Source organism: Saccopteryx bilineata, chromosome 8, assembly GCF_036850765.1.
Source record: "Saccopteryx bilineata isolate mSacBil1 chromosome 8, mSacBil1_pri_phased_curated, whole genome shotgun sequence".
Classification (NCBI taxonomy): Eukaryota; Metazoa; Chordata; class Mammalia; order Chiroptera; family Emballonuridae; genus Saccopteryx; species Saccopteryx bilineata.
The window spans coordinates 23,266,540-23,292,501 of NC_089497.1; positions in this window are offsets into that span (position 1 = coordinate 23,266,540).

The following is a 25,962-nucleotide window of genomic DNA, read 5'->3' on the forward strand; positions in this document are numbered from 1 at the left end:
CCCGGGTGCTGGGAATGGCTCCTTGGCCTCTACCCCAGGCATTAGAGTGGCTCTGGTCGCGATAGAGCGACGCCCCGGATGGGCAGAGCGTCGCCCCCTGGTGGGCGTGCCGGGTGGATTCCGGTCGGGCGCATGCGGGAGTCTGTCTGACTGCCTCCCCGTTTCCAGCTTCAGAAAAATGCAAAAAAAAAAAAACCCTAATATTTTTAAGTAATGTGTTTATTACTTTGCAGACTTAATATTTTCACAAAAAAAGATAAGTATCTCACCCTGGGCTGGTAGCTCAATTGGTTAGAGCATCGTCCCAATACACCAAGGTTCAGGTTCTATCCCTGGTCAGGGTACATATAAGAATTAACCAATGAATGAATAAACAGAAAAACAAATCAATGTTTCTCTTCCTCAATCTGTTTCCTTCCCTTCCTCCCTATCCCTCCCTCTCTCTCTAAAATCAATTAATTAATAAAACAATTTAAAGATAGATAACTTCAAATTTTTTCTAAATCATGATTAAGCCAAGAATTATGTAAATGCTTTTCCATATAGCATTTACATAATATGAGTTTTACAATAAGTAAAACTTATTTAATATGAGTTTTACAATAAGTAAGCGAGGTAGATGATAATATCCGATTTTACATAAGATAAAGAAATGACCTTCAGAAAAGTTAACTAACATCTAAAAGCATGTATGTATAAGGGGAAAAGTCAAAAAATAAAAAAAAAATTGAAGGTAATAAAATCAAGACCTCTTTTCTTATAACCAAGAAAGAAATGTACATACATTTTTTAAATATCCCAAATAACGCCCTGGCAGGTTGGCTCAGTGGTGGAGCGTCGGCCTGGCATGCAGGGGTTCTGGGTTTGATTCTCGGCCAGGGCACACAGGAGAGGTGCCCATCTGCTTCTCCACCCCTCCCCCTCTCCTTCCCCTCTGTCTCTCTCTTCCCCTCCCGCAGCCGGGGCTCCACTGGAGCAAAAGATGGCCTGGGCGCTGGGGATGGCTCCTCGGCCTCTGCCCCAGGCGCTGGGGTGGCTCTGGTCGCGGTGGAGCGACACCCCGGATGGGCAGAGCATCGCCCCCTGGTGGGCAGAGCGTCGCCCCCTGGTGGGCGTGCTGGGTGGATCCCGGTGGGGCGCATGCGGGAGTCTGTCTGTTTCTCCCCGTTTCCAGCTTCAGAAAAATACAGAAAAAATATATATATATCCCAAATAACGTGTTCACTTCATCTTCTATATCACGTAGCCTCGTTAATAATATACTAAAATTTTCTCTTTTTTTTGCTGAATAAGTAAAACAGAGTGAAGTAGTGAAACAAACTCTAGAAACCAAAAGTCAGCTCAATTTATTCAAAAATAATTAAAAGATTAACAGAACATTCATTTCCCTCAGGTTGGCATGATTTCACCTCTACTTTTTAATTCTATTCTCATTCCGATGATCAATCATATTCTGCACAGCAACCTGTCAAAATGTGCTATATTAGCAAATCTGGGATGCTTTGCTCATCTTTTCCCTCAAAGCCCACACATTTTAATCAGACAAGGGAACTCAAGTTAGTGTTTGGAAGGAAGTAAAAAAGAGTAAATCAAGATCATTTTACTTTGATATTCTTTATGATATTTTTTCGTATTGGTTTAAAAATGTTTATAATCATGGTTAATTCTCTGTTCAATCAAAAAAATTTAGCATTTTGTATAAGAACATATGTTACAATTTTAACCAAATAAGAGAAAACATACATATTTTATTATGTAAATCCTATAATAACTAACAGCATTCTGTAATAAACAACTGATGTAAACTCCTTTTTACTCAAATTCTGGCTTATTTGACATTTCTTCGATCAATAACCTCTTTCAACTTAATTCCTTTCATACTAACAATTTATTTTACTACATCAAGAATTAGTAACTACTGTCAACTAATGAAACAATGACATATTCAAACTCCCCAAATGGCAATAATTTATGAGACATATGAAAGAAAGAACACCAAAATGGCCTGACCTGTGGTGGTGCAACGGATAAAGCGTTGACCTGAAAATGCTGAGGTCGCCGGTTCGAAACCCTGGGCTTGCCTGGTCAAGACACATATGGGAGTTGATGCTTCCAACTCCTCCCCGCCTTCTCTCTCTCTCCTCTCTAAAATGAATAAATAAAAAAATTAAAAAAAAATTATGAGAACACCAAAATGTTTTATAATCATTTAAAGTGTGTATTAAGATTGAATACTTAAGACACTGTTTTCTCTTAAAAATTTATTTAGGTAAAACGGACATATAATAGTTTCAGGTGTACAACAAAATGATTCAATATTTGTTCATATAGAAAAATAAGTCTAGTTAACATCGTCACCATAGATAAAAATATTTTTTCCCTGTGACAGGCACCTTTATGATATACTGTTTGCAACTTTCTAATATGCAATACAATAATAGTATTAATTATAGTCACATCAATCGATGGTCATTGGCACCAATTTAATGCCAACAAGGATTCCCAATTTGGGGTGCAGTAAAGAAGGAAACTTTATTCTGTGCAAAGCAGTTCAACTGTGATACAGCACAGCTACGAAAACAGCAGGGTTGTGAGGGAGCCCTGAGCTAGGTCCCTCTCTGGCTAAATAACTCCGCTTTGCTCCTCTATGGTCTGGTCTGCTCTGCTCTGCTCTGCTCCAGGATTGTCTGCTTTGCTCTGCCGTGAACTGCTTTGCCGAGACTCCTGTATTTCAGTTCAGCCAGGAAGCTGCAGTCTTCGGTGGAAAGAGAAAGCATGCTCTCAAAGCTAGAAGGACAGAGGGACAGAAGTCCTTGTCCCTGACTCCTGTTTGGTCTGTCCTTATACAAATGAGGACTCCAAATCCTCACAGTTTGATTGGTCTAAAACAGGGGTCTCAAACTCAACTCAGCATGTGGGCCGCAGAGCAAGATCACAGCCATTCGGCCGGCCGCACTAGGTCTACAAAAGGCAACTGTTATGCAACACTTTTCTCACTGCAGTTGAAAACAAAAAAAAAAAATCAGTACAACAAGCACAATCGTACATGCAGTTTACTCAGTGTCACAAAACGACCAGAAACTGTAGTTCGCGTCACAACTGCTGTTAACTAAGCTAATATCTAACTAGGATGCTAGAGAAATGAAAAATACAAGTAGGCCCCTAGGCTTACTTAATTTTATCCAAAATATTTTGAACTTCGTGGATTAGTCTGCAGGCCGCACAAAATTGTTCGGTGGGCCACATGAGGCCCGCGGGCCGCAAGTTTGAGACCCCTGGTCTAAAGGCACTTTTGGTCAGAATAGAGCTGCTATGGTTTATTGAAGCTGCAGCACGCCAGTTGGATGGGAAAAGCCTCAGTCCCATTAGTTGACATAGGATACCATGAACTCCTTTATGAGGGCTGGCTCAGATGAAAGAAACACAAACAGGCAGTTCGATGCAGGCTGCTTGAAGTGTAGTTTGCAGGAGTTTTCAGTGTCTACATGGCTGATAGACACTGTTTTTTGTTTGTTTGTTTCTTTGTTTGTTTGTTTGAGCTCAGTTAGCCATCAGAAGCCCTTCTTAGTAAATGTCTTTTTTCTCGGGGTTCACAGTCATCATATTGTAAATTGCATCTCCATGACTTAGTTATTTTATAAATTTATACCTTTTGACCCCCTTCACTCATTTCTCCCACCCCACACCACTCTGACAACCATCAGTCTGTTCTCTGTTTCTACGAGGTTGGTTTTAATTATTATTAATTTCCTCTTAATTCTACAAATAAATTAGATCATATGGTATTTATAGTTGTTAAGATATTTATAGCAGTTAAGCTGCAATCTGCTACAAGTAACAAAAGACTTAACCAAATATAAATTTAAAAATAAGATTTATTTTTTTATATAATAATATTTATTAGTTCATATTACTAGAGTTTGGGGAAAAAGAGAGGTTTTAGATTGGATAATTTAGAAATTCAGTGTTTCCCTTCCAAGACATAAGATGGCCACATAAATTTTAGGCATCATTATTTTATTCAACAACATACAAAGGCACAAACATTGAGATAATCTTTCATTTCTGTTTTTTTTTTTAGACTGACTGAGAAAACTTTCTGAAAAGTGTGTCTTTATAATCACAAGAAGTATCTCACATCAGTAACAATCTATGTTAAAAGGGAATGAATCTTTTATGAGTTGTTTAGACTTTACTGATTCACTGGCTAAATCAATGACAACGTGTGAATAAAACCTGGCTCTGTTTTCAAAAACTAAAAGATGAATGTAAGAATGTTTTTTTGATAGGCAAACAATAATGACATTTTAAAAATATTTTTGTGTAACATATAATATAAAGAAAAATTTATTGGATCTGCAAATTTTATAAGGACAGCTTATTTGCCCACTTATGGTTACTCTATTATGTGATATGGGAGGAACATTGGGATGATATTACATAACAGAGTAATACTCACAGAGAGCAACTCAAAATAAATGCATATATATTTTATATGCATATATTTATATATTATATAGATACATGCATATATTTTTAAAACTCACCCTTTCATATTACTGTTTCTGCAAATTATACAATATGTTTTTATGCAGAGGTAACTGTGGAGAACAAAAAAATCTCTTAATTTTGTTCCAATACCAGACTCCTTATTTTATTTTTACATGTTCACTTTGAGTAAACTACTTGATTCCTCTATGTCTTCACTTGTAAACTGGGAATAACATTCACACCTATTGCCAATACTTATGATAGCACAATGAGCAAAAAACACGATAAAGCATCTTGCACAAATTTTTAGCTATTAATATACTGCTCATAAAAATTAGGGGATATTTCAAAATGAATATGAAGTGATTAAAAAAAGAAGCATTTTTTTATTAAACAAGAACATCAGAAAAGCAAATGATGATTCAAAGAAAGTTGTTTGATTATGCCAATGAGATGCAAAACTAACTTATTTTATTGGTGAAAATGCACTATACAAAAGGCTAAAAGTACTGCAGTATCTGCACATTCTCTATCTTCTAATTTTTGTGAGCAGTAGGTGATTAATACATACTAATGGGTATTAGTGATAATACTATGAATTATGTCCTATGACATGCAAACTTGATAGATGATAGATAGATAGATAGATAATAGATAGACAAATAGATAAACATTGATATTTCTAGGTAAACAACTTAGAATAGCACACTTAATTAAAAATATATTAACAATGTTTATACTCAAAAGACTTAACTGTCTCAAATTGAAAATTAATGAGCTAAAATTTTTCCAACAATAAACCCCTTTGTGGTATAGAATTTTTTTTAAATGACCGTTTTGTGATAACTTTAAAGTTTACATTAAATATAATAAATTTCTTATGAAAATAGATGAACTAGCACCATTTTAAAATTTATATTTTTTGTATAAAAATAGCACTTTGTAAAGTCACAATTTACGCAAGTGATTAGAGATAAACTTTTTTATTGTAATTAATTTATCATAATGAGTTCTTCAGTATTCTACATTTAAAGAATTATTTTGAAAGTAGTAAACTACATTTAAAGAATTGTTTTGAGGCCCTGGCCGGTTGGCTCAGTGGTAGAGCGTCGGCCTGGCGTGCTGAAGTCCCGGGTTCGATTCCCGGCCAGGGCACACAAAGGAAGCGCCCATCTGCTTCTCCACTCCTCCCCCTCTCCTTCCTCTCTGTCTCTCTCTTTCCCTCCCGCAGCTAAGGCTCCATTGGAGCAAAGATGGCCTGGGTGCTGGGGATGGCTCTGTGGCCTCTGCCTCAGGCGCTAAAGTGGCTCTGGTCGCAACATAGCGATGCCCAGGATGGGCAAAGCATCAGCCCCTGGTGGGCAGAGCATCGCCCCTGGTGGGCGTGCCGGGTGGATCCTGGTCGGACGCATGCGGGAGTCTGTCTGACTGTCTCTCCCTGTTTCCAGCTTCAGAAAAATACAAAAAAAAAAAAAAAAGAATTGTTTTGAGAATGTTTTAAAATAAAGAGCAAAAGACTCGTTTGAAAAGAATCCACTAAGATATCGACGCGTGCCATATGTTAAGTAACAACCTAACAGCATTGCAGTCAGTTTTAAAAAGAGCTGAATCAAAAGCAAGTCTGCACGACTGCATGTTATTAACTCACACCTGGTAATAAACAAGCAGCTCCCTCTGTTGTATGGTGATGTGTTCTCTCCAGATCTCAGAGACTTGTGTTCTATATGTCAGTGTTCGAATGTAAATCAGAAAAGGCCACCTAAATTCTTCGGAAATTGAAGAATTGTTTAAAATAACTAAAAGTACATCCGACATGACAGTCTTGTGTGAATTATTACTCTTAAGTTTATTAGATAAACTTTGCACTGCTCTAATTTCAAGTTGCATATTTAAATTCAGGGTTTCCCCCATACTTCACGCATTTCTATCTCATGTATATATGTGTTAAGTGACTAAAAAACTCTTTTTATATGCACCTTATTATTTAAATCCTTTTCTACACAAAAATGCCAACTGACTCAAATACCAATGCCTGAGAATAACTACAAAAGTATTTTCTTTGGAACATTTCATTCTTTTTTTTCCTATACCATAAGTAAATCAAAATGATTTTCTAGGTAGAAACAGTGAGTATATATACAAATAATATTTATAATACAAACAAAAGTTAACGCTTATCCTCATCTGAAAAATAGAAAAAAACATGTAGAGTTAAATGGTCAAATTATCAGGTTGTCTATTTCTCTAAGCAGATGTCTGTTAGTTTACAGAGCATACCTTGTTATTTCTACTCATGTACTTTTATGTCTCCATTATGAATGTTCCGAATTAGAACGGAATTATTTTTGTTTAATCATTCATTAAATATTTATTAGGAATATATAAAATGTCAGGCACTGAGTTAAGCTCTAGACATATAATATAGTCCCAAATAATAAACACTCCATCTGCACATACAGGGAATCTACTATTTGAAATAAAAGACACAATTAATAAGTAGGCATCTGTTGATTTTGGGGAGGAAAATGTACACTATAGAAAATTGTAAAGCATGCATATAAAATTTTTCTTGCTGTCTTTTTCTTTGTTCAATATTTATCAATGTTTGCAAAATGGAAATTACTCGGTATAAGTTTTAGAAAACATGTTAGTTCATAAGGGGCAAAGAGGAAATGTAAGAAACAAATTTAATTAAAGAACATGGCTCTTAGGATAGATATCTTGGCAGGAAAAGACCTACATGTTGGCCCCAATTCCACTATGTCTTTGCTCCAAGATGTCTGGGGGTTTTTTCCTCTTCATTTTGTTAGTTATAAAGTCCACTACACACAGTAATGTGGATGAACACGTATCTTTTTTTTAAACTAGAAATACTCTTGGAATAATTTTTAGTCCCAACAGGGTAAAAAAAATTTAGGCTACATTGCTTTCTTATCATAACCGGAGATCAGTCACATCAAAAGATGTCATATGACATTGGTAAGAAAGGGAAGGTTGTCAATTTTGGAAGAGTGTTAATTCTGCCAAGAATGGGTCAAGACAGAATTGCAGTCCTTCTGGGTGGTTTAAGGCTTATGAGGTCTTATAAGAAAGCATAAAAAAATCAGTGCTGGAAAGAGGAAGGAACTATTGCCAGTGAAATAAAAAATAAAAATAAAAAACCTGGCCAGAAAAGAAAGAGGCCATTATCTCCTCAAATCCTTTCTCTAGAGAAAGATACTGTCAGCCAAATAACAGTTAAAGCAGCTATTTAGGGGCTTGCTTAGAAAACACTAACATTTAACCTAGTGTATACAATAAAATATGTTCTTAGTCCCAAACAACTGACTTACAAATGCACTTTTGGAATACTATCCATTCATAAATTGTGGTCTCCTCCTATAATTACATTCAGACAAAAATCCTCTGACTCATAAACAAATTAAACAAATAATATCCTTCCCAAACATCTGTTAGTGCAAATTCCAGTCTTGTACATCAGCCTCAAGATGCCTTATAGTAACATGTGTGGTACAACCTTAGTATACAAACAATATGAAGTCATAAGTTCATATCATGGACCTGGTGAGTCATGATTAGCCATTTATCATGTCCTTTCTCCAAAGCTTTTAGTCTGGAATTTTTAAAGCAGTAGATGGTAACTTTATTTCTTTCTTGGACAATCTGGAGGAAACATTATTTTTGAAGATAATAAACTCTGAGACTATTACTAATGACCTTATCTTTCACTTTGTAATATTCTTCCAATATCCACTTACATTTTTTATAGTTGAAATTAATTAAACCCATTGACTTTAGTGGAAGTAGTGATTTTACTGCAGAGAACAAGTCCAATAGTTAATTATTGTCATAGATTTAGGAGGTAGTTGATTACAGATAACCTAGATATAAAGTAGACAAAGGATATAATTAGATGAAATGTTTGACTAAATTAATTAATAAGGGGCCAGCCCTGCTTTAAAACTATTTGCCAAACTTACTCTTTTAAAATGCGAAGAAACAGATATTGTATCATATGATAATACTTGTTAATAATTATCCAATGTTTATGATATTCTAGATCCTTTTCTATGACTATATAGAAAGATGATAACATTTCATTCTAACAAAAGCTGTAAAATAGGCACCAGATTTATGACAGTTTTTAAATGAAGAAAATGAAGAAAAAAAGATTAAGCATCTTGTTGAAGCTTACACAGCTAAGGCTTAAGTTTACAGTTAAGTAATACCATTAACATGAAGAAAAGAAATATTTTGTGTAATTAATTGTTAACTAACTTAGATGCTACATTAAGTTACATAGGCAATTTAGAAGCTTACTGAGAAATTTTGAATTTTACTTTGTTACTTTATGTTTAGGAGCTCCTAACTTCAAAGACTGTACTGTAGACATTATTTTTCTAAACTCTTATTTTTAAGAAAGTTATATTATTTTAAATTAAAAATAATTAAGTTCTCTTCAATAAAGTGTACTTTTCTAAATACTATAGAAATCCTGCAGTAATTCAGGAAAAGAAAAGAAGGAAGAAAAAAAAAAGAGTGGAAGGGAGTGAGGGAGGGAGAAAAGAAGACCTAATGAAAGAAAATAATCCAGGTTGCTTTACAACAGACATGCCTCTTACAATGCCATACCCCCCACTAAGGAAATTAAATCAGTATACAAATGTTTGTAATGCTGTGTGGCATATAATAACTGTCACAAGAATATTAAAAAAGTGAGCAGTTGTCTGACCAGGCAGTGGCGCAGTGGATAGGGCATTGGACTGGGACACGGAAGACCCAGGTTTGAAACCCTGAGGTCCCCAGCTTGAGCCCAGGCTTATCTGGTTTCAGCAAGGCTCACCAGCTTGAGCCCAAGGTCGCTGGCTGTAACAAGTGGTCACTCACTCTGCTGTAATCCCTGCCCCCCAGTCAAGGCACATATGAGAAAGCAATCAATGAAAAACTAAGGAACTGCTACAAAGAATTGATGCTTTTCATCTCTCTCCCTTCCTGACTGTCTGTCCCTGTCTGTCCCTCTTTCTGTCTCTGTCACACACACACACACACACACACACACACACACACACAAGTGAGCAGTCAAAGGCAGCAAAAGTACACACAGACACTAATCCAGGCAAAAATGTCTTAATGGATGAATGTATTTAGTTAGTTAAAACACAGACATGGGAAAGTGCAAACTACATTTAGTATGTAAAACATTCCTTAGATTATTTAATGTAAACATGAAAACATAGAGGACAAACAAAAAGTACGTTTTTCAAAAAGGTGTTTGAGTCTCAAAAATTACTTACATACAACCAGTCATTCTTAGCCTCATGAAAGGTGGGTTGGCAATCAAGGCTTTGCTGGGCAGTTGTTCTGCTTATGGCTGGGGTCATCCACACAGCTGCAGTCTTCTGGAGATATGAGTAGGGATGGATTGTCCAAGATAGCCTCACACATAGGTCTGTTAGTTGTTGCTGGCTATTGGATGGACCATCCTAGTTCTCTGTATCTGTTCTCTTCTATTCCAAGAATAAATTAGACTTGCTTAAGCAATGGAGAGTGTTTCAAGGGGGTGAAAGCAGAAGCTGCACAGCTTCTTAATGTCTAGTCTTAGAAGGCATACAAAGACACTTCTGCAGAATCCTATTGGTAATAATAAGTCACAAGGTCAATCTAAATGCAAGAGTTGAGGAAATACACTCCACCTCTTGATAGGAGCAAAGTCATATTGCCAAGAGGCCTAAAAACAGATCCATGAAGAGCCATTCTAACAGGGCCATTAAGAGTTTTGGCTCATGACTGAAGTTTTTCATTATAATAAAAACATGCTACTAAATTCTTTCACTTTCAAAAGAAAAAAAACTTTTGCTTGGGCCTATTTCCCACTCATATAGCATATCATTTCTTTCATTTGTCTTTGTAATAAACCATTTTCTCTATTTTTTTTACAGGGATAGAGAGAGAGAGTCAGAGAGAGGAATATATAGGGACAGACAGACAGGAAAAGATAGAGATGAGAAGCATCAATCATCAGTTTTTTGTTGCGACACCTTAGTTGTTCACTGATTGCTTTCTCATATGTGCCTTGACCACAGGCCTTCGGCAGACCGAGTAACCCCTTGCTTGAGCCAGCGACCTTGGGTCCAAGCTGGTGAGCTTTCTTTTTTTTTTTACTCAAGCCAGATGAGCCTGTGTTCAAGCTGGCGACCTCAGGGTCTCGAACCTGGGTCCTCGGCATCCCAGTCCCATGCTCTATCCACTGCACCACCACCTGGTCAGGCTGTAATAAACCATTTTCAAAGAGTAGCCTGTTCTCACAGTCTGATTTTCTTTCTCCCATTTACTATTAAACCTAATCAAATTTAGGCTTTAGTCCTCACCACTCCTTAAAACTATTCTTGTCAAATTCATCTACAAGCTCTACACTGTTAATTCCAGTAGTCATTTAATAGCCCTCCTCTTCTTTGACCTGTTATCAACATTGCACATAATTGAACACTCCCTCCTTTTGGTTCTTCACTTATTTTCTAGGATACCATGCAGGCGCCCATGAAAATACACCAGTGCTGCATTCTGCTTCAAGGAGCACATTCAAAGCACTGACTTCTTCAGCATTCCCGGATTCAGCCAGCCCTGTGTTGGTCTGCTGAGTTCATGCTTTCAGTTGTCTCCTCCCAGCCAATGGCATCAACAGTCTTGAAGGCCTAACCTTGAGAGATGCAAAACTCAAATGAGAACTTTGGCTTTAGGGCTTGCCATCGTCTGGTTGAAGTGCTCTCAGAACTGCACTGCAGTTTAAGACGTCTTGCTTTAATCCCTTCCTCTTTCACTATGTTTATGCTTTCCAGACCATCATCAAGATCAGAACATTCTCTTTAGTTCCTTTAGATTTTTGTTCTTTTTCTTTAAAAAACATTTCCTCCAAAATAAAATTTCTTTGTGCATCTAATCCTTTTTGTTGTTGTCTACTTCTCTGCAGAGCTGAAGTAACACACACTCCCTTGGTTTTGTCCCCTACCTTACTGATGAACTCTTCTTAACATATTTTGATGATTTATTTTTCGTACTATACGTTGAATGTTGAAATACACCAGAGCTCATCTGGGTCCTGAACCCTTCACAATCTCTATTCACTGCCTTGGTGATTTCATTTAGATCCATGAATTTAAACACCATTCTCTATAACAACTAACAAGTATCTATCTGCAGTCCAGAACTCTCATACAAAATTCACCTTAGTACATCCACTGCCTGCCTCAGATTTCCACTTGGGTTTATAATAAGTATTTCATTCTCAAAATATCTGAATAAAGTCCTGAATAACCCGTCATGAAACAAACAAAAACACAACAACTTCTCTATGTCCTTCCCCATCTAATTTCAACACTCAGACCAAAAATATTGAAGTTATACTTTTCTGTTTTTTGGTGTTTTTTTTTTTTTTTTTATCTCATAGCCCATTTCCAAACCCTAGTATATTCTTCAAAAGATTTTTTTTTTACAGAGACAGAGAGAGTCAGAGAGAAGGACAGACAGGGACAGACAGACAGGAACGGAGAGATGAGAAGCATCAATCATTAGTTTTTTGTTGCACATTGCGACACCTTAGTTGTTCATTGATTGCTTTCTCATATGTGCCCTGACCATGGGCCCTCAGCAGACCGAGTGACCCCTCACTCAAGCCAGCGACCTTGGGTCCAAGCTGGTGAGTTTTTGCTCAAAGGAGATGAGCCTGCGCTCAAGCTGGCAACCTCGAAGTCTCGAACCTGGGTCCTCGGCATCCCAGTCCGATGCTCTATCTACTGCGCCACCGCCTGGTCAGGTTCTTCAAAACATTTTAAAACTCTCATAAAGTTTTCTCTCTCCATTGGTGCCATACTGGACTGAGGCACTATTATGTTTTGTCTAGATCACTATAGTACCTTCTAGCTTGCCTTCCTGATTTTAGAATTTCTTAACCATAGTTTATTTTCATTTTAGTAGCCAAAGTGAGTATTTTGAAGCCTAAGTTTGCTCCATGTCTCAAAACCCTGCATTGGCTTACCTTCAGAGTTAAAGACAAAGTTTTGACAGCAGTTTTCCGTCCCTACACCATTGGCGACCTTATTACCTCTCTGAACTCTCTTCTCCTCTCAGACTCACTTGTAATACGTCAGCTTTATTGACATTGCTATTCCCAGAACACATCAAATCTACTCTATCTTAAGCTCTCCTGCCTGGAATGATCCCCTATTATCCTTGCAAGTACGCAATTGTATGCATGGCTAACTTTCTTGAAGAATTTGTTCCAACTCTATTTTCTCATAATTATTGACCTGACCACCATATTTAATACTAAATTCTGTCTCTGTCTCGAGCAACTACTCACCAATAGCCATTCCCCCTTCTCTTTTATATATTGTACCTTGAGGCCCTGGCCGGTTGGCTCAGCGGTAGAGCGTCAGCCTGGCGTGTGAGGGACCCGGGTTCGATTCCCGGCCAGGGCACATAGGAGAAGCGCCCATTTGCTTCTCCACCCCCACCCTCTCCTTCCTCTCTGTCTCTCTCTTCCCCTCCCGCAGCCAAGGCTCCATTGGAGCAAAGATGGCCCGGGCGCTGGGGATGGCTCCTTGGCCTCTGCCCCAGGCACTAGAGTGGCTCTGGTCGCGGCAGAGCGACGCCCCGGAGGGGCAGAGCATCGCCCCCTGGTGGGCAGAGCCTCGCCCCTGGTGGGCGTGCCGGGTGGATCCTGGTAGGGCGCATGCGGGAGTCTGTCTGACTGTCTCTCCCCGTTTCCAGCTTAGGAAAAATACAAAAAAAAAAAATTAGAAATTTAGACTGAGATTGTACAGTGATAATTACAACACTCTAATTACTGATTAACACACAAAATTATCTAAAGTTAAATACACAAAGCCAGTCGGGTAATATTTATTTAATCCTCTTTCCACAACTAGAATATAAGGGTTGGGGATGTAGAGAAGGATTTAGAAAGGTGTTATAATGTTCTGGGAGTGTAACCTATTTCTTCATGGGGGAAGAATTGGGCGCCTTTTCTTCTCCTCAGCCTAATGAAAGGCATTTCAGCAGGCCCTCCAGGAGAGTAAGATGGGATTCCTGCAGTTGGGGGCATGTTGCAGTGGTATACGCGTAACACCTGGTGGGAGAAATCGCATACAGCTCTGTGTTAATAACAGACAAGTCTAGAAGAGAGGATTTAAAGAATATATATGTATATGCGTATTTTTATTTATATGTTTTATTTATATGTCTCATTCTAAATGATAAATCTACTTTTTTAGTGAGATATCTAAAAACTGGTATTATATTTTACCTCTTTGTGATTGTTAGAGAAAAGCAAAGAAAAAGGGAGAAGGTGTAGAAGGAGAAGAAAAAGAAGAGAACAATGTAATTAGGATTTTACTTAAAAAACCTATAAATTTACTAAAGAATGTTGAATAAAAGTATAATGAATTATTAAGAAGATAAAGCAAATAAAATCTGCAATCCTCAGAGAAACAAACAAACAAAAAAATCACACTGAAGAACTTTTTTAATCGAAGGAAATTGTTTTCCCCAGAATCCTTCAACTGGAATTCCAATGTTTTTCTTGAAACAAGCCAAAGGCAGTGGGGTCTGTAATCAGCTAACAGTGGCTAGGAAAATCACCCACAATGATAAGCCCCACAGAAGAGAGAGGGACACAGGCTAGTAAAGGCTTTAGTTTATTTAGTTCTATGCTTACAAACACTCAAAAAGGAAAAAATATTGGAAGCTTGGTTTTGAATATTAACTACAAAAATTATTCTAACACAACAGAAGGAGCTTGTGACATGTGATGAGTGCATTTCAAATATTTAGAGGGTTTTATTTCTTCAAATAAAAATAGACTCAACCGAGTTCCTCTATGGTAGAGATAGCACATTAACAGTTTTTTCTTTACATTACAGATAATTAGCCAATTCCACTCTAAACTGAATGCAATAGCTGTCTTAAAATAAACAAACACATACATATATACATAATACAAAAGCTGAACACATTAAATACAATTTTAAGATTTTTTCAAAACACAGGAAGTAACAATAAAAATGCTTAGGCTATTTCCCACACACATTTATTTTTTTAACTGTCTAGTTTGCACAATATGTTATGCTGAAAGACAGATTTAGATGATGAAAATATCTGAGTATATGGGGTGTGTGTGATGGGGCACATCAGAGATTATGAAATCCAGTTTCCAACTGCGTTTACATTATAGTTGAACGAAATGAGGCTCTTTGTGTTTCACATCTGATGTCATACAGTAAGTTGTAAAAAGAATCGTAATATGTTGGTTCTGAGATAGTTCTCTCTATTTCAAGTGCAGCGATAAGAGAGAGAGAGAGAGAGAGAGAGAGATACTACCAATTTACAAAGAAATCAAGTTTCATCGTTGCAGTTCTAAGAGAATCTGCTTATCCCAGGACCTTGCCCCGCCCCTTTGTGAGAAGTGTGGCTTAGGAGATGCGCTGTGCTGGGTATCTGCAAGAAGAATGATTCTTACAGAGTGACGGCCAGATAGGATAGAAAACTAATAGGGTCCTGTGCATCATTAGTTTTTAACTGACACTTTTGGTGCAATTTAATATCATGAATTTTGATTTTTTGGAAAATTGGAACAAAGGTGAAAAAGGGGAAGTTTTAGGACCATGCAACATAAGAAGGATCAGCTCAGGTTCCAAGTTTCTAGCGAATGGATTTGGGTGGGTGATGGTCACACATTCCCTTGGTGTTTTGCAATTAACTAACTGCTAACAAACAGTAAGGTGAAAAACTGTGTTTTAGGTCCTAGTTATACATTCATCTTCATTTGCTCAATAGTCCATTAAACAAGGCTTAAAATGAATAAACTGTAACTTAAAGTATTTAGTAAGTAAATTTTATCTTATTTTATTTTTTATTTATTTTTATTTTTTTTACAGGGACAGAGAGAGAGTCAGATAGAGATAGAGGGATAGACAGGGACAGACAGACAGGAATGGAGAGAGATGAGAAGCATCAATCATCAGTTCCTCGTTGTGACACCGTAGTTGTTCATTGATTGCTCTCTCATATGTGCCATGACCGCAGGCCTTCAGCAGACTGAGTAACCCCCCGGTTTGAGCCAGTGACCTTGGGTCCATGCTAGTGAGCTTTTTGCTCAAACCAGATGAGCCCGCGCTCAAGCTGGCAACCCCAGGATCTCAAACTGGGTCCTTCCGCATCCCAGTCCGACGATCTATGCACTGCGCCACCGCCTGGTCGGGCTAGTCAGTAAATTTTTATGACAGCCAGGAATTGACCTTGTTAAGATGATTCCTGGTTTTCCTATACCAGAAGCCAAGCTCTCTAACCATAATGCTCTCTAACTAACCTCTCAGAATTTTTTTTTCCTAGAAAAAATTCACAAAAACCTGATTTGTTTTAAATGCGTAACAAGACTTAGAATCTTATATATAAGTGAATCCCTAGGTAGTGTGGGGAAGATAGTGTGTGTGACTATTAAGGGATAGAATGAGAACAATTTTTGTGGTGATGGTATAGTCATATCTTCATTGCTCTGGTGGTTATAGGATTCTGCACATAAAATAAAAAATCATAAAACTTTACACATATTGTACCAAGATTCATTTCCTAATTTTGAAATAATACTGTAATTAGGTACAATGTAACCATTGGGGAAACTGAGTGAAAGTTACACCAGACCTCTCTGTACTATTTCTAAAACTTTCTACAATCTGTAATTGTTTCCCAGAAAGCATTTTAAATATTATTCTTTACATCCTACAGTCCTGGCAGTTTAGGTGACTGCTGATCTCTAAGCCTCATGCCAAACACAGATCCTCTGGACTTTTATTTTACTTTAAATGTTACCGAAGATTTGAGTCAAATTAGAAGCTTTCTATATTCAGATTTTGACTGCTATGGAACTATTAACACTACAAACGGCCTTCCACACATTCAACATATTTTTATAGGTTGAATTGTGTCCCCCCAAATGATATGTAGCTATCTTAACTCCTTGTACTAATGAATGTGACCTAATTTGGAAATAGTATCATTGTAGATGTAATCAAGTAAAGATGAGGTCATATTGATTTGAGTGAGCCTTTATCTTCTTCTTCTTTTTTTTTTTTTTTTTTTTGTCTCTTTACCACCATATTCTCATTCTTTTGCACACAGCGGGTGTTTCTTTTGTTGTTGTTTTTTTGGGTTTTTTTGTTTTGTTTTGTTTTTGCATTTTTCTGAAGCTGGAAACCAGGAGGCAGTCAGACAGATTCCCACATGCACCCTACCGGGATCCACCCGGCATGCCCACCAGGAGGCGAATGCTCTGCCCATCTGAGGCGTCACTCTGTTGCATCCAGATCCATTCTAGCACCTGAGGCAGAGGCCACAGAGCCATCCTCAGTGCCCGGGCCATCTTTGCTCCAGTGGAGCCTCGGCTGCAGGAGGGGAAGAGAGAGACAGAGAGGAAGGAGAGGAGGGGTGGAGAAGCAGATGGGCGCTTCTCCTGTGTGCCCTGGCTGGGAATCGAACCTGGGACTCCTGTACGCCAGGCCAACACTCTACCACTGAGCCAACCAGCCAGGGCCTATCTTCTTATTGGAAGAGGAAAAAGACAATGTGAAGTATAAAGCTAACACCACATGATGACGGAGATGGACGTTGGAGCGAGACAGCTGCAATCCAAGGAGCACCAAGGACTAATGGTTTTCATCTGAAACTAGTAAGAGATAAGGAAGGACTGTTTGCTGAAATCATCAGAGAAGCATGGCCATGCCTAAACACGAATTTTTCACTGCCAACCCCTAGAACTGTGAGTCAATAAATTTCTGTTGTTTTAAGGTACCCAGTTCATGGTAGTGTGTCATGGCATCCCTAGGAAACTAATATATACAAAAGGTCATAACCATTCTCTAAATTACCATGATACTGTGTAAAGAAAGCATGTTCATTATAGAGAAAATAAAAAAGAAATAAAACTCGTGTATTCTTAAGACTTTCAGTAAAGCAAATCATTTTAAACAGACTTTTAAGAAGAAAAAATGATTGTAAGAAGAATGTTAATGCAGAATATAGTTGGGGTAATTGAAAAACTGATATATTTTAGAAGGCAAGAGCATATACTTGGATGAGTTTAGGTAGAGGTACAAACATTAGCATCATGTGTCAAGGTGTAAAACAGAGTATATCAGCATAGATGGAATAAAGTTGGTAGATCTGTCAGAAAAAAAAATGTGTGGTCACATTGTTTTTATTTTTTCTTACTTTTAATAATAAAATCAGAAGCCTTTCCATCAGTAGAAAATAGGAAGAGATTCTAATCAGTGGTCAAGTCCAAGGACACTTGTGCCACATTAGCTGCATCTCCCAAACACAGCGCTGCCATTGCTTAGCCAAGGAGTTTAGGCAAGTAAGATCATCATTCGATTCAGTATTCCCAACCTCATGGAGGAACTAAAATGCTAATCACGATATAATCAAGATACACAGGTTATAAAAACATTGTGGGAATTATGTTAAAGCTGTGGATCTGAACATATCCTTGAGTTAAGGGTTCAATCCAGGTATATAGAATGTTTAGTCTAACAACAATATAACTAAGTTCAAGCCCCACAGGGTGTGGAACTTGAATCTATATATACACTGCCAACATTGGTCAAGATTATCTGAGCCTGTCTGTAAAATAAGGGTCTGGTATAGTTCTGGACTCTTGTCCCTTATTTTTTGGGGCTGGTTGACATTTTATGAATGGAAACATAACTTATAATTTCCTAATACGATGTGATACGTAGCAACAAGAATAGTAAAATACCTAAGGATTAATTGCAAAGGCAGCATAACAATAATCCCAGAAAAATCTATTTTGATTATATTATGGTTAGGCACTTCAGTGTCATACCACAAATATATGTTAAGTTAAAGGTACAACATCTAGTTTAATATTTATCAGAATTCTTTTATAAGCATATTAGCAAAGATATTAATCTAAAATGTAAAAATAAAAAGTTATATTTGAGAATTTACACATGAAACTCCATCATGTCAAAAATAATCTCATATTTGATTATAAGAAAAAACTGGAATTCAAAGCATGGGGCAAACAAATAGCACTATTAACCTTTAATGAGAACAAACAAATATTTAACATAAAAACATATGATCGTGCAGAAAAATATGCAAAAACTTTTGAAAGGAAATATATTAAAGAATAACTATAAATGTCCTAGGAACATATGAAATGTTTTAGCCTCATTGGTATTAAAAAAATAGATTGTGGAATAATATAAAAACATTTCTTTTTTTCTACAGCTGTTGGTATCCAAAGGTGACTAGTTATGAATTATTTTTATTCTATGTCCCAGTGGTCTAAATTGATATAACTTTCTAGAATTTCCTTTGCTAAAGTTATCAAGAGTTTTTAATTAGACTCAGAAATTGTGCTTATAATAATTTAACCTAGAAAATAAAGTCCTAAGTATTTATAGAAATAGTATCATTATTTGTAATAAATTTATGACAGAGAAGTTTAAAAATTTTAGAAATTTTAAATATAATACAATTTCCCTGATGATTTCATTCAATGTAGTCAATAAGTAGTATAAATAATAACATAACAATGTATAATACTAACAGTAATTTTTAAATTATACATTTTATATTATAGAAAAGGGCAAAGCTATAGAATTATATGCAGTATATAATATTTTTTGAAAAATAATTTATACATGCACAAAAATATTTAACAAAAAATAAACTAAATGAGAACGGTGTTGAAACTTTTAGATGGGAAGAACATCATGTGGCTTTTTTATACTTTATTTAATTTTCTATCCTCATATAATGAACTTATCCTACTATAATAAGAAAATATTGTATACGATAAAAAATTTTAAAAAGGATTAAAAATATAGAGAAAAAAACAAACACTATGTTTTTCTGTTTTTCTACTAAACATTTTCCATTGTCACCAGCTTATTCATATGAGATTAGCTGTTGATCTACTGACTCAATGTCTAACTTAATTTTTTTTTCTTTTTTTTTTTTTTTTTTCAGTAGCAATTTTTAATAAATTTTTATTAATGGTAATGGGATGACATTAATAAATCAGGGTACATATATTCAAAGAAAACATGTCTAGGTTATTTTGTCATCAAATTATGTTGCAAACCCCTCGCCCAAAGTCAGATTGTCCTCCGTCACCCTCCATCTAGTTCTCTGTGCCCCTCCCCCTCCCCCTAACTCTCTCCCTCCCTCCCTCCCATGTCCTCCCTCCCCCCCCACCCTTGGTAACCACCACACTCTTGTCCATGTCTCTTAGTCTCATTTTTATGTTCCACCAATGTATGGAATCATGTAGTTCTTGTTTTTTTCTGATTTGCTTATTTCACTCCTTATAATGTTATCAAGATCCCACCATTTTGCTGTAAATGATCTGATGTCATCATTTCTTATGGCTGAGTAGTATTCCATAGTGTATATGTGCCACATCTTCTTTATCCAGTCTTCTATTGAAGGGCTTTTTGGTTGTTTCCATGTCTTGGCCACTGTGAACAGTGCTGCAATGAACATGGGGCTACATGTGTCTTCACATATCAATGTTTCTGAGGTTTTGGGGTATATACCCAGTAGAGGGATTGCTGGGTCATAAGGTAGTTCTATGTGCAGTTTTTTGAGGAACCACCATACTTTCCTCCATAATGGTTGTACTACTTTACAGTCCCACCAACAGTGAATGAGGGTTCCTTTTTCTCCACAGCCTCTCCAACATTTGCTATTACCCGTCTTGTTGATAATAGCTAATCTAACAGGGGTGAGGTGGTATCTCATTGTAGTTTTGATTTGCATTTCTCTAATAACTAATGAAGCTGAGCATCTTTTCATATATCTGTTGGCCATTTGTATCTCTTCCTGGGAGAAGTGTCTGTTCATGTCCTCTTCCCATTTTTTTATTGGATTGCTTGTTTGTTTGTTGTTGCGTTTTATGAGTTCTTTGTAAATTTTGGATATTAGGCCCTTATCTGAGCTGTCGTTTGAAAATATCAGTTCCCATATAGTTGGCTGTCTGTTTATTTTGATATCAGTTTCTCTTGCTGAGCAAAAACTTTTAATTCTGATGTAGTCCCATTCATTTATCTTTGCCTTCACTTCTCTTGCCATTGGAGTCAAGTTCATAAAATGTTCTTTAAAACCCAGGTCCATGATTTTAGTACCTATGTCTTCTTCTATGTACTTTATTGTTTCAGGTCTTATATTTAGGTCTTTGATCCATTTTGAATTAATTTTAGTACACGGGGACAGGCTGTAGTCGAGTTTCATTCTTTTGCATGTGGCTTTCCAGTTTTCCCAACACCATTTGTTGAAGAGGCTTTCTTTTCTCCATTGTGTGTTGTTGGCCCCTTTATCAAAGATTATTTGACCATATATATGTGGTTTTATTTCTGGGCTTTCTATTCTGATCCATTGGTCTGAGTGTCTATTTTTCTGCCAATACCATGCTGTTTTGATTATCGTGGCCCTATAATATAGTTTAAAGTCAGGTATTGTAATGCCCCCAGCTTCATTCTTTTTCCTTAGGATTGTTTTGGCTATTCGGGGTTTTTTATAGTTCCATATAAATCTGATGATTTTTTGTTCCATTTCTTTAAAAAATGTCATAGGGATTTTGATGGGAATTGCATTAAATTTGTATATTGCTTTGGGTAATATGGCCATTTTGATTATATTTATTCTTCCTATCCAAGAACAAGGAATATTTTTCCATCTCATTGTATCTTTTTCGATTTCCCTTAAGAATGCTTTGTAATTTTCATTATATAGGTCCTTTACGTTCTTTGTTATGTTTATTCCTAGGTATTTTATTTTTTTTGTTGCAATCGTGAAGGGGATTATTTTTTTGAGTTCGTTTTCTAATATTTCATTGTTGGCATATAGAAAGGCTATGGACTTTTGTATGTTAATTTTGTATCCTGCGACCTTACTGTATTGGTTTATTGTTTCTAATAATCTTTTTGTGGAGTCCTTCGGGTTTTCGATGTATAGGATCATATCATCAGCAAAAAGTGATAGCTTTACTTCTTCTTTTCCGATATGGATGCCTTTTATTTCTTTGTCTTGTCTGATTGCTCTGGCCAGAACTTCTAGCACCACGTTGAATAAGAGTGGAGAGAGTGGACAACCCTGTCTTGTTCCTGATTTAAGGTAGAAAGTCCTCAGTTTTATGCCGTTTAATAGGATGTTGGCTGATGGTTTATCATATATGGCCTTTATCATGTTGAGATATTTTCCTTCTATACCCATTTTGTTGAGAGTCTTAAACATAAAATTGTGTTGTATTTTATCAAAAGCCTTTTCTGCATCTATTGATAAGATCATGTGGTTTTTGTTCTTTGTTTTGTTGATATGGTGTATTACGTTAACCGTTTTGCGTATGTTGAACCATCCTTGAGATTCTGGGATGAATCCCACTTGATCATGATGTATTATCTTTTTAATATGTTGTTGTATTCGGTTTGCCAGTATTTTGTTTAGTATTTTAGCATCTGTATTCATTAGAGATATTGGTCTGTAGTTTTCTTTCTTTGTGCCATCCTTGCCAGGTTTTGGTATGAGGGTTATGTTGGCCTCATAAAATGTGTTTGGAAGTATTGCTTCTTCTTCAATTTTTTGGAAGACTTTGAGTAGAATAGGAACCAAGTCTTCTTTGAATGTTTGATAGAATTCACTAGTATAACCGTCTGGGCCAGGACTTTTATTTTTGGGGAGGTTTTTAATACTTTTTTCTATTTCCTCCCTGCTGATTGGTCTGTTTAGGCTTTCTGCTTCTTCATGACTCAGTCTAGGAAGGTTGTATTGTTCTAGGAATTTATCCATTTCTTCTAGGTTGTTGTATTTGGTGGCATATAATTTTTCATAGTATTCTACAATAATTCTTTGTATTTCTATGATGTCTGTGGTGATCTCTCCTCTTTCATTTTGGATTTTATTTATTTGAGTCCTGTGTCTTTTTTCCTTGGTGAGTCTTGCCAAGGGTTTTGTCAATTTTGTTGATCTTTTCAAAGAACCAGCTCCTTGTTTTATTGATTTTTTCTATAGTTTTTCTGTTCTCTATTGCATTTATTTCTGCTCTGATTTTTATTATCTCCTTTCTTCGGCTGGTTTGGGGTTGTCTTTGTTCTTCTTTTTCTAGTTCCTTAAGGTGTGAAGTTAAGTGGTTAACTTCGGCTCTCTCTTGTTTGTTCATATAGGCCTGAAGTGATATGAACTTTCCTCTTATTACTGCTTTTGCTGCATCCCAGAGATTCTGATATGTCGTATTTTCATTTTCATTAGTCTGTATATATCTTTTGATTTCTGCACTTATTTCTTCTTTGACCCATTCATTTTTTAGAAGTATGTTGTTTAGTTTCCACATTTTTGTGGGTTTTTCCCCCTCTTTTTTGCAGTTGAATTCTAGTTTCAAGGCTTTATGATCAGAAAATATGCTTGGTACAATTTCAATTTTTCTAAATTTGCTGATATTGTCTTTGTGGCCCAACATATGGTCAATTCTTGAGAATGTTCCATGTACACTAGAGAAAAATGTATACTCTGTCGCTTTGGGATGAAGTGTCCTGTAGATGTCTATCATATCCAGGTGTTCTAGTATTTCGTTTAAGGCCACTATATCTTTATTGATTCTCTGTTTGGATGACCGATCTAGAGCCGTCAGCGGTGTATTGAGGTCTCCAAGTATGATTGTATTTTTGTTAGTTTTTGTTTTAAGGTCAATAAGTAGCTGTCTTATATATTTTGGTGCTCCTTGGTTTGGTGCATATATATTAAGGATTGTTATGTCTTCTTGATTCAACTTCCCCTTAATCATTATGAAATGACCATTTTTGTCTCTGAGTACTTTTTCTGTCTTGTAGTCAGCATTATTAGATATGAGTATTGCTACGCCTGCTTTTTTTGGGGTGTTGTTTGCTTGGAGTATTGTTTTCCAGCCTTTCACTTTGAATTTGTTTTTATCCTTGTTGCTTAGATGTGTTTCTTGTAGGCAGCATATAGTTGGATTTTCTTTTTTAATCCATTCTGCTACTCTGTGTCTTTTTATTGGTAAGTTTAATCCATTTACATTTAGTGTAATTATTGACACTTGTGGGTTCCCTACTGCCATTTTATAAATTGCTTTCTGTTAGTTTTGTATCTAGTTTGATTCTTCTCTTTTGATTTTCTATCATTTGTTTTTGTTTGTTTGTGTTCCATACTTCTTTCCTCTGTTGCTACCTTTTTTAAGTCAAGTGTTTTTGTGGTGGTTTTTTTAAGGGTGGTTACCATTAAGTAATGAAAAGGGTACCTACCATATTCATTGTAGTACCCTATCTTATAAGTATTTCTGCACTTCATCATCCTTTGCTACTGTTAATCTCCATCCTCTCCCCCATTTTTTTCCTTTGTTGTCACAGTTTAAGTTTGGTTTTATTGTGTTCTTGGTGGAGCTGTTACTTGTGGTGTTGTTTTCTTTTGTTCTTTGAATCTGGTTGGAAAACCCCCCTTAGTATTTCCTGGAGTGGGGGCTTTCTGTTGATAAATTCTCTCATCTTTTCTGTATTTGTGAATGTTTTTATATCTCCTTCATACTTGAAGGATAGCTTTGATGGGTATAGTATTCTTGGCTGAAAGTTCCTCTCTTTCAGGGCTTTAAATATTGGGGTCCACTCTCTTCTAGCTTGTAGAGTTTCTGCTGAGAAATCTGATGATAATCTAATAGGCCTTCCTTTATATGTTGTACTCTTCTTTTCCCTGGCTGCCTTGAGAATTTTTTCTTTGTCATTGGTTTGTGTCATCTTTATTATGATGTGCCTTGGAGTGGGTTTGTTGGGGTTAAGAAAACTTGGTGTTCTGTTTGCTTCTTGAATTTGAGGCTTTAGTTCCTTCCACAGGCTTGGGAAGTTCTCGTCTATTATTTGTTTGAGTATATTCTCCATTCCATTTTCTTTCTCTTCTCCCTCTGATATACCTATTGTTCTTATGTTATTCTTTCTGATGGAGTCAGACAATTCCTGTAGGACTTTCTCATTTTTTATTATTTTTGAGTCTCTTTCTTCTTCTCTCTGTTGTGCCTCAAGTTGTTTGTCTTCTATTTCACTAATCCTATCTTCAATCTGGGCTGTTCTGTTAGCTAAGCTTGTTACCTCGTTTTTCAGCTCGTGAATTGAGTTTTTCATTTCTGTTTGATTTGTTTTTATAGTTTCAATTTCCTTGGTAATATATTCTTTGTGTTCATTGAGTTGTTTTCTGATCTCCCTATATTGCCTTTCTGTGTTTTCTTGTATATCTCTGAGTATTTTTAAGATTTCTATTTTAAATTCTCTGTCATTTAGCTCCAAGGCTTCCAATATGTTAAGTCTTTTCTCCATAGATTTTTCCACATCTATTTGTGTTACCTCTCTTTCTTTTGTATCCATAATATTCGATTTCCTCTTTCTTATCGGCATCTGAGGGTGGTCTTATTGATAGCACTAATTAGAATTAATAAAGAGTAAAAAGAAAAAAAAAAAGGGTAAAACACCCCACAAAAAAAAAACAGTAATAATTTATTATTTCCCCCTTTTTTCTCTCTTCTCTTTCCCTCCTCTCCCCTCCTCAGGGAAATATCGTGCCTATAATGGAGGGCCTGATTTGGGGTGAAGAGTTCAAGGGGCAAAAAAAGGGAGTAGGGACCTACTAAATGCAAAAAAAAAAAAAAAAAAGGAAGAAAATCTTAGACAAGCATAAGATGATTTGCTTGTAAGTGATGGTCAACTAAGAGATATAATGAGAGGGATAAGAGGAAATCACAAAAAAGGACCAAAAAAGAATAATAAAGAAGAAAAAATAAAAATAATAAGTAAAAATCTGTTGTATTAAGTGGAGCGAAGACTGAATACAATGGAGACCTTGGGTTGGGAGGACCCAAAATGCCACAAAAATAAACAAACAAGAGAAAAAAAATAAAAACAAAAGCAAAAAAGAGAAATAAAGCCAAAAAAAAGCCCTTGAGTCCCAAATTAACTAATTTGTTCGTGATTGAGGATTATATGGGAGGAAAGTAAAATGAGAAAAGAAAAAACGAATAGAAAGGAAAAAATAAGATAAAGAGAAAAACGAAGGAAGAAATAAAATAGGAGGAGAAAAAAACAAAATAAAGCAAGACAAAAACAAAACAAAAGAGGAGAGAGTGAGAGTTAAGTGTTTTGGAGTATAACCTTAAAGGAGGGTGAGGATGAAGAAGAAAAATAAAATGCAACACTCATGGGTAGTGTAGTTCAAGAAAGGGGAAGCATAAGATGGGCAGAGAATAGAAGGACCGAGGTAGAGGAAATAAAGGCAAAAAGATAGAGGAAACAAGCAACAACAACAACAACAAAAAAAAATTAGTGGTTCAAGTTGTAAAGTCTGTGGGTTTTTCTTGATTTTGAGAGGTTAACTTCTTCCTTTTTCTTTTCTCTCCCTCTT